The sequence below is a fragment of the Procambarus clarkii genome, chromosome 46, assembly GCF_040958095.1.
Source record: "Procambarus clarkii isolate CNS0578487 chromosome 46, FALCON_Pclarkii_2.0, whole genome shotgun sequence".
Taxonomy (NCBI): domain Eukaryota; kingdom Metazoa; phylum Arthropoda; class Malacostraca; order Decapoda; family Cambaridae; genus Procambarus; species Procambarus clarkii.
Window position 1 is genome coordinate 13,325,569 of NC_091195.1, and position 13,820 is coordinate 13,339,388.

Genomic DNA, 13,820 nt, shown 5'->3' on the forward strand with positions numbered 1-13,820 from the left:
CGTGCTAGTGTGAGGGTTGCGAAGAGTGGGTATGTGGCCGTGTGCTTGTGTGAGGATTGTGAAGAGTATGTATGTGGCGCCGTGTCAGTGTGAGGGTTGTGAAGAGTGGGTATATGGCCCTGTGCTAGTTTCAGGGTTGTGAAGAGTAGGTATGTTGCCCAGTGCTAGTGTGAGGGTTGTGAAGAGCAGGTATGTGTCCCCGTGCAAGTGGGAGGGTTGTGAAGAGTGGGCATGTGGCCCCGTGCTAGTGTCAAAGTTGTGAAGAGTGGGTATGTAGCCCCGTGTCAGTGGGAGGGTTGTGAAGAGTGGTTATGTGGCCCCGTGCTAGTGAGAGGGTTGTGAATAATGGGTATGTGGCCCCGTGCTAGTGTGAGGATTGTAAAGAGTGGGTATGTGGCCCCATGCTAGTGTCAGGATTGTGAAGAGTGGGTATGTGGCCTCGTGCTAGTGCGAGGGTTGTAAAGAGTGGGTATGTGGCCCCGTGTCAGTGGGAGGGTTGTATTGAGTAGGTATGTGGCCCCGTGCTAGTGTGAGGGTTGTGAAGAGTGGGTATGTGGCCCCATGCTAGTGTGAGGGTTGTGAAGAGTGGGTATGTGGCCCTGTGCTTGTGTGACGTTTTTGAAGAGTGGGTATGTGGCCCCGTGCTAGTAGGAGGGTTGTGAAGAGTAGGTATGTGGCCCGTGCCAGTGTCAGGGTTGTGAAGAGTGGGTAGGTGGCCCCGTGCTAGTGTGCGGGTTGTGAAGAGTGTTTATGTGGCCCCGTTCTTGTGTGAGGGGTTGTGAAGAGTGGGTATTTGGCCCGTGTCATTGAGAGGGTTGTGAACAGTGGGTAGGTGGCCCCGTGCTAGTGTGCGGGATGTGAAGAGTGGGTATGTGGCCCCGTTCTTGTGTGAGGGGTTTGTGAAGAGTCGGTATGTGGCCCCGTGTCAGTGGGAGGGTTGTGAAGAGTGGGTATGTGACCCCGTGCTAGTGTCAGGGTTGTGAAGAGTCGGTATGTGGTCCCGTGCTAGTGGAAGGGTTGTGAAGAGTGGGTATGTGGCCCGGTGCAAGTGTGAGGGTTGTGAAGAGTAGGTATGTGGCCCCGTGCTAGTGTGAAGGTTGTGAAGAGTGGTTATGTGTCCCAGTGCTTCTGTCAGGGTTGTGACGAGTGGGTATGTGGCCCCGTGCTAGTGGGAGGTTTGTGTAGAGTGGGTATGTGGCCCCATGCTAGTTTGAAGATTGTGAAGAGTTGGTATGTGTCCCCATGTCAGTGGGAGGGTTGTTATGAGTGGGTATGTGGCCCCGTGCTAGTTGGAGGGTTCTGAATAGTGGGTATGTGGCAACGTGTTAGTGGGAGGGTTGTAAGGTGTAGGTATGTGACCACGTGCTTGTGTGAAGGTTGTGAAGAGTGGGTATGTGGCCCCCCGTAAGTGGGAGGGTTGTGAAGAGTGGGTATGTGGTCCCGTGCTAGTGGAAAAGTTGTGAAGAGTGGGTATGAGGCCCTGTGCTAGTGTGAGGGTTGTGAAGAGTGGGAATGTGGCCCCGTGCTAGTGTAAGGGTTGTGAAGAGTGGGTATGTGGTCCCGAGCAAGTGTGAGGGTTGTGAAGAGTGGGTATGTGGCCCCGTGCTAGTGTCAGGGTTGTGAAGAGTGGGTATGTGGCCCCGTGCTAGTGAGAGTGTTGTTAAGAGTGGGTATGTGGCCCCGTGCAAGTGTAACGGTTGTGAAGAGTGGGTATGTGGCCCTGTGTCAGTGGAAGGGTTGTGAAGAATGGGTATGTGGCCCGTGCTAGTGAGAGGGTTGTGATGAGTGCGTATGTGGCCCCGTGCTAGTGTGAGGGTTGTGAAGAGTGGGTATGTGGCCCCGTGTTAGTGTCAGGGCTGTGAAGAGTGGGTATGTGGCCCTGTGCTTGTGTATGTGATAGTAGGTAGTTTTTGAAGAGTGGGTATGTGGCAGCGTTCTTGTAGGAGGGTTGTGAAGAGTGGGTATGTGGCCCCGTGCTAGTGTGCGGGTTGTTAAAAGTGGGTATGTGGCGCGGTTCTTGTGTGAGGGGATGTGAAGAGTGGGTATGTGGCCCCGTTTCATTGGGAGGGTTGTGAAGAGTCGGTATATGGCCCCGTGTCAGTGGGAGGGTTGTGAAGAGTGGGTATGTAGCTCCGTGCTAATGGAAGGGTTGTGAAGAGTGGGTATGTGACAACGTTCTTGTGTTAGGGGTTGTGAAGAGTGTGTATTTGGCCCTGTATTAGTGGGAGGGTTGTGAAGAGTGGGTATGTGGTCTCGTGCTAGTGGAAGAGTTTTGAAGAGTGGGTATGAGGCCCTGTGCTAGTGTGAGGGTTGTGAAGAGTGGGTATGTGGCGAAGTGTCAGTGGGAGGGTTGTGAAGAGTGGGTATTTGGCTCCGTGCAAGTGGGAGGGTTGTGAAGAGTGGGTATGTGGCCCCGTGCTAGTGTGAGGGTTGTAAAGAGTGGGTATGTGGCCCCGTGCAAGTGGGAGGGTTGTGATGAGTGGGTATGTGGTCCCATGTCAGTGGGAGGGTTGTGAAGAGTGGGTATGTGGCCCCGTGCTAGTGTGAGGGTTTCGTCATATCCAAGTCTGCTGTGTGATGCACATGTCTTCTTGCTTCACCACCCTGTAATGAAATATTGTTTGTTACTAATTGTTTTCAATAATACATTATTTTATTATATAATATTTAATTTATTAATTAAAAACCCTTTCCATATTATTGAAAAAAAAAACTAAAACAAGAATCTATATAAAACTATAGAATAGAATAGAATAATAGAATAGAATCTATATAGAATCTATATATCATATATATATTTATATAAATAAATATATATATATAAATATATATATATTTATATATATATATTATTATATCCTGCATTATTCCAGCCCATTATTAGAGATAGTAGCCACCTCTTATTTTGGTTTTCTTTCATTATTAGTGCTCAGAAAATTAAATATATCTACATATTTAGTCAAAATCAGTTACATTATTTTATCTTATTCATAGCATAAATGTTCTCAAAGATTACTAAAAGAAATTGAATTAGACTACAGCAAATTGGCAAACATTACCTTGTATCTGTTTCCACCGAGTTTGGGGCGGTCTTCAACATATCAGCAATACTTGTCTCAACATCTCTTTCAGTTGCATTAGTGTGGGTGTTGATACAGGCTTCTGGAAATTTATAAGAATTAATTAATATATATAATTATAATTCACTTTGCCATTCCCCATTCCACAGTCCTCTCGTCCTTCCCACTTCCCCGTCCCCACATCCTCCCCACTATTCCCACTTCCCTGTCCCATCGTCCTCCTTACCATTTTCCCCTCCCCTGTCCCTTCTTCCTCCCCCACCATCTCCCATTCACCTGTCCCTTTGTCCTCCCCAGCATTCCCCTGTCCCCACCATCCCCAACTCCCCAGTCCCCTCGCCCTCCCCACCATTACCCTCTCCTCTGTCCCCTCGTCTTCCCCACCATCCCCCCTCTTGTCCTCCCCACCATTCCAAACTACCTCATCCGATGCATTCTATAATGGTCTGATGCTTCCGACAGAAAATTGGGAACATCAAATGATCTGATATTCCCATCACTGAAAATAAGAACAGGTAAAAAAATGAAATGAAAAAAATAAAATAATAAACTATACTTATGAAATGAACAGTATGGTAAACAACACAGCTCAATTTCAATGCAATGACACACAAAACTATTAAATCGAAATGAAAATAAATTGAAATCTATGAAAATTCAAATTATCAATGCAATCGGAAATATTGAAATAATATCGCAACATAATATAGTGTGGGTTGCTCTTACGTGCAACAGACGGTGCTGTTTTTCAAAAAGGCATGGTTTTACCTGTCACAAGTGTGGCATCTATACTTATACTCACGAAATGAACGGTATGGTAAACAACATAGCTCAATTGCAATGCAATGTCACAATAACATTTAATAACAATAATAACAATAACATTTAAATATACTTTAAGATATAATCTAGAAGAAAATATGAACATTGAAACGGTTCATGAACTCGATTTCAATAAAGGACACTATGGGGAACTTTGAAAAACAGTTAATGAGTATAATTAGACAGACTTGTTGCAAGGCAGAGGAGTAAATAATGAGATATATGGCAAATTTTGCAAAATATACGGCACACAAACATTCATACCCAAACAAAGCAAAATGCTAGGTAAGAACAAAGCAGGTGGCCCGTAGGGGAAAGGAGATACCCACAAGACTGGAATACAAGTCATTAACAAGCACACAAGTACTACACACACAACAACCGCACTACTACCAGAACTGGACGAATCACTACCAAAACAACACATTGCACATCACTACCAAAACAACACAAGCATTGGCAAAGAATTATAGACCAGTTGCACTAACATCCCACATAATAAAATTATTTGAGAGTGATCAGGAGTCAGGTTACTAGTTTTATAGAGACCAATGACCTCCACAATCCAGGCCAACATGGATTTAGAGCAGGATAATATTGAAATACCACTTACAGCTTTCTCTCATGTCCTCTACTTGTACAGTACAGCTACTTGACCATTACGACAAAATCACTGAGATATGAGATAATGATGACACTAACCTCATCTACTCAGACTCCAACCCACTCATATTAAATAATGATGTAAACAATAAATTAAAAAAAAATCCACTTATTAATGTCAACCAACAAACTCACACTAAACATAGAAAGGACCTACAACATCTTACTTGGGAGCAAATCAACAAATGCAATTCATCAACAGTTACACAATGTTAACATCAGAAATAAAAAAGATGGTAAGTTCCTTGGTCTATACTTAGATCTGCCCGAAACGCTATGAGTGCTAGTTGCTTTACAAGAATGTATAACTTCAAGTCACTGTACTCTCCCCCAATGTACCTTCTTGTATATAAAGAAAAAATAAATAAATAAACAAACACATAATAAATCAATACTTACTAAATTTTGTCTATTATGTAGCAAAGAAGCAGGTCTACGGAAGGCTTTTCTGTTGAGTTCGAAGCCCAGATTACTCGTGGTCTCTGAAATAAGTTAAGATTATAAGTATAAAATTTATAAAACCAAATAATAAATCCGGTATTGCTCAATTTCAGATGCAGACGTACTGAATGATATATCAGACTGTCAGCATGGTATTCGATCTGGAAGGTCCAGTGTAACGAATTTACTCAGTTTCTATGATCGAGCCACAGAGATCTATAAAGAATTCTGATCAAGAAAGAGATCTAGGGGTGGTTTTAGATAGAAAACTATAACCTGAGGATCATATTAAGAACATTCTGCGAGGGGCCTATGCTACACTTTTTAACTTTAGAATTACTTTTAAATACATAGGTCAAAAGTTTTAAAAGTTTTAAAAGTTTTTTAAACCTCTCGTGTATCATGAGTGTGGAAAAGCTTCAGATGGTGCATTCAGATGATGAATATTACCTAGTTCCTTCATCTGGAAAGAATGAACACATATTGGTGCATTCGGATGATAAAAACTAACTACTGTAGTTCAATTGATCAACAGACTGTATATCATATGCAGACTGTATGTGGATCTGCGGGCCACTCCAAACAACAGCCTGGTGGACCAAGCTCCCACAGGCCTAAAGCATAAAGTGGTCCACTGGCACCGGCAACTTCAACCATAAATGTTCTCAAAGCTTACTAAAAATGATTGAATTAGACTAGACTACAGCAATCTTAACCTTGTATCTGTTTCCACCAATCTTGTTCAGTACATGCTTCAACATATCAGCAATACTTGATATGTAAATATATCTCACTGTGTCATTACAATATGCACCTCCCAACTAGGACAGCATTTGTACCTGTTACAATAATGCATAAACTTTAAGGCAATAGAGTATAATGTATGTCTTTCAATCTCAACATTAGATTTTTATAACTTTCTAATGTAATAAATAAATACCATTAAACTTATTTCTGTTTAACTGTTAGAAAAAATCAATTAGATATATAAAAAGAAATAAAAAAGATTACATGGATAGTAAAATCTGGATTCCCAACTACAATTTATATAGATGTGATAGAGAAACTAGGTCAAATGGAGGAGTAGGTCTGTATATTAAACAGCACCTGACGTGCACAGAGCTACTAAACTCAATGTGGTGGTAGAGTGGTGGGGGGGGAAACATTGCAGAAAAAACAAAAATACAATTTGGTCAACAAAACAGCATTGTTTAAAATAGAAGACATGGGTTGACATTTTGGGGGTAAGGTAGGTTACATTGAGTTAATTAGTTAGTACTTAGTTTTTATGTTAAACTGGTTGGGAGAGGTACAGTGTTGCTGTGCTGGTGAAAGAACACCTAAAGGTAAATTAAATAATGATTGCGAATCCACAAGAAGTTGACATAATAGCGCTAGAGATCTGCAATCAAGATGATAAACTTTCCTTAAAGAATTTGACAAACACTTGCTGATAGGACATGAAGTAAATGAAATGTATGTCACGTTTTGTGAAATATATGATAAAAGCACAACAAAATTTGTACCAAAGGAGAGATGCAGAACTAGGAAAAGGGTTTGTTCAACAGAAATTGCGAGAGGGCCTGAGACCGAAACACACACAAATGGAATCAATATATAGCAAGAGGCCAAACCCCCAAACATACAAGCGATGCAAAGATGCGAGAAACAGCAGCAGCAGTAAGGAGAGGGAGTGAAGGACCATAAATAAAGTGTGAAAATAAACTCGAGTAAATTTTTTAACTACTCTCGACAGTGAAGAAAAACAAATATTCAGATGATTTGTGTTAGAATCATTAATCTTATACTTTCGGTCATATTCAACAACACAAATACACACACACACATTCCTGTTGCTGTAGCAGGTGAAGAATTACACACACAGATCACAATAACGTGATGCATCAAATGAACAAATCCACAAGGGCCGTGACGAGGATTCGAACCTGCGTCCGGGAGCATCCCAGACACTGCCTTAATCGACTGAGCTACAACAGGGTAAAAGGGTTGAAACCGAAGTTCTACTGAACTTACTGGATCCCATAGCCTCTCCGAGGCACAAAACCAGGCTTTTACACAACCCCCCCCCCTGCACCCGAGCTATGTCAACAGGCCGTTCTCCCTCTTCGCCCTTACATCATCACACACAGATCACAATAACGTGATGCATCAAATGAACAAATCCACAAGAGCTGTGATGAGGATTCAAACCTGTGTCCGGGAGCATCCCAGACACTGCCTTAATCTACTGAGCTACGACAGGGTAAAAGGGTTGAAACCAAACTTCTACTGAACTTCCTGGATCCTTTTACCCTGTTGTAGCTCAGTCGATTTAGGCAGTGTCTGGGATGCTCCCGGACGCAGGTTCAAATCCTCGTCATGGCCCTTGTGGATTTGTTCATTTGATGCATCACGTTATTGTGATCTGTGTGTGTGATGATGTAAGGGCGAAGAGGGAGAACGGCCTGTTGACATAGCTCGGGTGCAGGGGAGGGTTGTGTAAAAGCCTGGTTTGTGCCTCGGAGAGGCTATGGGATCCAGTAAGATCGTCCTTCCTTTCATCCATAGAATCTGGATGTAGTAGGTGCTCAATTGTCAAAAGTGAAAAAATTTGGTTTGTCTTCCGAATGCACCATATCGGTAAATTTTTTAATAATCTTTTAAAAATAGTAAATGCCACTATTTTTGCAAAATTATTAAAAGATCTATTATTCTAATAAGGGTTTGATAAAATACAGTAGACTGCCTACTGGTTTTACCTGTAATAAGGTTTGATACAGATGATTATGGATATATTGAAATGCTCTTATTGTTAAGAAGCAATTTTTTAAAGAGTATTTTGTAATGAGCAGCTCTGAAAATCAGTTGATTACAGATAATTAAGGCAATGTCTGGGATGCTCCCGGACACAGGTTTGAATCCTCATCACGGCCCTTGTGGATTTGTTCATTTGATGCATCACGTTATTGTGATCTGTGTGTGTGATTATGTAAGGGCGAAGAGGGAGAACGGCCTGTTGACATAGCTCGGGTGCAGGGGGAGGGTTGTGTACAAGCCTGGTTTGTGCCTCGGAGAGGCTATGGGATCCAGTAAGATCGTCCTTCCTTTCCTCCCTAGAATCTGGATGTAGGAGGTGCTCAATTGTCAAAAGTGAAAAAATTGGGTTTGTCTTCCGAATGCACCATATCGGTAAATTTTTTAATAATCTTTTAAAAATAGTAAATGCCACTATTTTTGCAAAATTACTACAAGATCTATTATTCTAATAAGGGTTTGATAAAATACAGTAGACTGCCTACTGGTTTTTGGTTGCCAGTTTCCTCAAGTTAATTTCCGTGATTTACACACAAATTTATATACATACAAATACATATACACACATATATAATATATAATATATATATATATATATATATATATATATATATATATATATATATATATATATATGCATATAAATAAAAAAACAAGTAAATGTAAATAATTTTACCTTGCATCTAGATCCACCAAGCCTATATGGCGCGCATTTCAGTACTTCGGAAATCTAGAACTGTCTAGAATCTCTAATCTGCAATGAAACAATACATATTATTGCACTTACCAAAACATGGATGAATGTAGAAAATACAGAACTATTAGCTGAATATCAAATAAATGGATTTAATCTATTTCACATAGATAGATATATTAGATATTATATTATATTCCTTTCCTCCCTAGAATCTGGATGTAGCAGGTGCTCAATTGTCAAAAGTGAAAAATTTGGTTTATTTAACATACACGCCATAGACCGGCTTGGGAAAAAAAGTTCGTAAAACCCAGGGGCCATAGACCGGCTATGAAAGAAAATTTGAGAAAACCCTGGGGCCATAGAACGGCTATTTAATCCCCTTGAACGGATAATCATCTGTATCAAACCTTATTACAGGTAAAACCAGTAGGCAGTCTACTGTATTTTATCAAACTCTCATTAGAATAATAGATCTCGTAATAATCTTGCAAAAATAGTGGCATTTACTATTTTTAAAAGATTATTAAAAATTTACTGATATGTAATAATATAAAGTACCAAATCTACACAGTAAAATAACAACGTACTGGAGTGAACGACATGGAAGAAAATGTAGAATAGAACCAATGAAGAGCAGAGGTGCCATAGGCACAATCAGAGAACACTGTATAAACATCAGAGGTCCGCGGATGTTCAACGTCCTCCCAGCAAGCATAAGAAATATTGCCGGAACAACCGTGGACATTTTCAAGAGGAAACTAGATTTATTCCTCCAAGGAGTGCCAGACCAACCGGGCTGTGGTGGGTATGTGGGCCTGCGGGCTGCTCCAAGCAACAGCCTGGTGGACCAAACTCTCACAAGTCGAGCCTGGCCTCGGGCCGGGCTTGGGGAGTAGACGAACTCCCAGAACCCAATCAACCAGGTATCAACCGGGTGCATTCGGAAGACAACCCAATTTTTCACTTTTGACAATTGAGCACCTGCTACATCCAGATTCTAGGGAGGAAAGGAAGGACGATCTTACTGGATCCCATAGCCTCTACGAGGCACAAACCAGGCTTTTACACAACCCCCCCCCTGCACCCGAGCTCAATTGTCAAAAGTGAAAAATTGGGTTTGTCTTCCGAATGCACCATATCGGTAAATTTTGTAATAATCTTTTAAAAATAGTAAATGCCACTATTTTTGCAAAATTATTACGAGATCTATTATTCTATAGAATAATGCATATAAATGCATATATGCATATAAATAAAAAACAAGTAAATGAAAATAATTTTACCTTGCACCTAGATCCACCAAGCCTGTATGGCGCGCGTTTCAGTACTTCGGAAATCTAGAACTATCTAGGATCTCTAATCTGCAATGAAACAATACATATTATTGCACTTACCAAAACATGGATGAATGTAGAAAATACAGAACTATTAGCTGAATATCAAATAAATGGATTTAATCTTTTTCACACAGATAGATATACAGTGGTACCTCGCATAACGATTGCCCCAAAAGACGAATATTTTGGGTAACGAACGGCCCGATCGGCGTCAAATCGTCCCGTATGACGAACGCTGGTTTGAGTAACGTCAACACAACATGGTGGGGTCGCGCTGCTGCTTGCACATTCTTAGACGCCTCCGACGATGCACATAAATTATGTTGTTCTTGTTTAAAGATGCTAATGATGCTGGGATATAAAAGGGTGACTGCTGAGATGTTGCAAAGCATTGACGTTTTTGTAGGAAAAAAGAAATGAAATATCTGATATACAACAAATGTCAAAAAAGTTCGTTCGGTGTTCGGCAGGTAGGCTGCTCCATTATAACAATCTTTCTTTGTTTCAAATGTGTTCCATTTGTTTTTTATTTGTCATTTACGTCTCAATAATGGAGAAGCCTACCTTACATACACTGAATAAACCATTATGACATTTTCCTTTCTTCAAATGTGTTCAATATTTATTTTTCATTTGTCTTATAGCAAAAGGTTCGTTCGGTGGTCGGCAGGTAGGCTGCTCCATGTTTCTTACATACAAAAAACGTAAATAATAAAAAAAATGAAGAATTTTGAAAACCAGTACAAATGTCAAAAAGGTTCGTTCGGTGGTCTACAGGTCGACTGCTCCATGTTTCTTAAAAAAAAAAAAAACGAAAAATAAAAGAACTGTTGAAACAATTTGAAAAATGGACAAAATGTCAAAAAGGGTTCGTTCAGTGTTTGTCGGGTAGGCTGCTCCATTATTGAGACGTAAGTGATAAATACAAAACAAATGGAACACATTTGAAACAAAGAAAGATTGTCATAATGGAGCAGCCTACCCAACAAACACTGAACGAACCTTTTGCTATAACGAATATGAAAGACAAGGGCTGCTGGCTGGGTTAGTAGTGCGTGAGCAACCGTTTGTAGCACACATGCCTCTGGCTCTCAAACACCTGTCCCACACGGTGTTGAAAGACTGTACTCAGTCAGTGCAATTCAGACCCTATTGTTTGAAGAACATAAGGGTCATAACATTGGTGAAGCTAGGCGCAATAAGGGCTTAACACAACGGTCGGATGCCTGTGATACAGCACCTATGAGGATGATACAGCGAGCGTATCCAGGTGTAGCTCTGAGCCCCACCCTTGCCATCTCTAATGTATATAGATGATACATAGATGAATCGTTTTCTGCGTTCAGTGATGATGCATCTGATACAAGTAGCATAGATGAACAGTGTTAGCGGCTTCCATGGTGGTGGTGTTCATTGATATTTTTAGAATGCCTGAATCTTTTCCTGACTGATGGACACTCTTTGAGGCTAGCTGAATCTCTTCCTGACTGATGGACACTCTTTGAGGCTAGCTGAATCTCTTCCTGTGTGGGACCTTACAAAGCGATCTTTTCAAGACTACCTTACAAATTGAGCTTTTCCTATAATCGTTTCAATACTACTTTATGCTTTACAAGCTTGGCTACATACTACCTACAAGTACTAAAGCCAAGGGTGCACGCGAGTGCATTATTTGCAAGCACACAGAACGATGAAACAGGAAACAAAAATCTATCTGTAGCTGGTGCAAGGAGAGCAAAGTCGCGCTGTGTACCATGGACTACTTCGTTGACTATTATGCACCTCCAAAGTACTGAGTGTGTAATACAGTGTGTTACTGTGTAAATAGTATGTGAAACTGTACATATTGTAATATTAGTGAATTTTTACCACGTAATATTGTGACAATAAACATTTATTGTGGACACATTACTGACACATGTATCACAGTTTCATGGAAAATTATGAACATTCTACTGTATACATATTGTAAAGGTCACAAATATGCATCATATACGATAAATGAAACAAATAAAACCGCATTGGAAATGCATAGGAAAAATATTTGAAAATATATTTGTGGCAACACGGGGTGCTTGAATGGCCTGCGCGACCGTGTCTGGGAGCTTCACACACGGGCGACCAGCCCCTGATGACGTCACAGCGCACCTTGTCCACGCCCTCACAGCAAAGTAAGTGGAATTTGGTAATTATTTTACATAGACATGTTCAGGGACGGTAATTTATCATTTTACAAAGAAAAATTATATTTTGGGGAACATTTGATGTCATGCACACTAGGGAAATTTCACAATAAACACAGTGCATCACACTGGTTACATGGGGGACACTCGTTTTGTATGACGTCCGTTTCACATGACGAACATGGAACGGATTAAATTCGTTATGGGAGGTACCACTGTATTAGATATTATATTATATTCCTTTCCTCCCTAGAATCTGGATGTAGCAGGTGCTCAATTGTCAAAAGTGAAAAATTTGGTTTATTTAACATACACGCCATAGACCGGCTTGGGAAAAAAAAGTTTGTAAAACCCAGGGGCCATAGACCGGCTATTTAATCTCCTTGAACGGACATGAGCATGGACCACTGAGGCATCGAAAAAAAACACGGGCCATAGACCGGCTTGGGAAAAAAAAGTTCGTAAATCCAGGGGCCATAGACCGGCTTGGGAAAAAAAAGTTTGTAAAACCCAGGGGCCATAGACCGGCTATGAAAGAAAATTTGAGAAAACCCTGGGGCCATAGAACGGCTCTGTGCATGGACCACTGAGGCATCGAAAAAAAACACAGGCCATAGACCGGCTTGGGAAAAAAAAGTTCGTAAAACCCAGGGGCCATAGACCGGCTATTTAATCCCCTTGAACGGACATGTGCATGGACCACTGAGGCATTGAAAAAAAAAACGGGCCATAGACCGGCTTGGGAAAAAAAAGTTTGTAAAACCCAGGGGCCATAGACTGGCTATTTAATCCCCTTGAACGGACATGTGCATGGACCACTGAGGCATCGAAAAAAAAACACGGGCCATAGACCGGCTTGGGAAAAAAAGTTTGTAAAACCCAGGGGCCATAGACTGGCTATTTAATCCCCTTGAACGGACCTATGCATGGGCCACTGAGGTATCGAAAAAAACACGGGCCATAGACCGGCTTGGGAAAAAAGCAAAATAGCCGGTCTATGGCCCGGCTGATGGCTGTGCATGGATGGCTAATGGCTAATGGTTAATGGCTGTTAGTTATGGAGCTAGGTTAGACTATGTATGTTTAAATCTCTGATTTAAACAGAGCCGGCTAATGGCAGTTAGTTATGATGGAGCTAGGTTAGACTATGTATGTTTAAATCTCTGATTTAAACAGAGCCGGCTAATGGCTGTTAGTTATGGAGCTAGGTTAGACTATGTATGTTTAAATCTCTGATTTAAACAGAGCCGGCTAATGGCTGTTAGTTATGGAGCTAGGTTAGACTATGTATGTTTAAATCTCTGATTTAAACAGAGCCGGCTAATGGCTGTTAGTTATGGAGCTTCGGTTAGACTATGTATGTTTAAATCTCTGATTTAAACAGAGCCGGCTAATGGCTGTTAGTTATGGAGCTAGGTTAGACTATGTATGTTTAAATCTCTGATTTAAACAGAGCCAGTGTTCAGTCAAATAACTGAATTTATCAAATCTTATCCTTGTATAATATACAAGCTGATGTGAGATCCCTGTCTACAGGTGGACTGGAACTTCTATCAACTAATCCATACATCCCACCTGTCCCTTACAGCCCACAATCTATCATAGGAAAACCATGTGAGAAATCTTTAAAGAATTCTGATAAAGAAAGAGATCTAGGGGTGGTTCTAAATAGAAAACTATCACCTGAGGACCACATAAAGAACATTGTGTGAGGAGCCTATGCCATGCATTCCAACTTCAGCAGCATGTTGTGGGGTGCCCATATTGTGTGCCATCACATTTA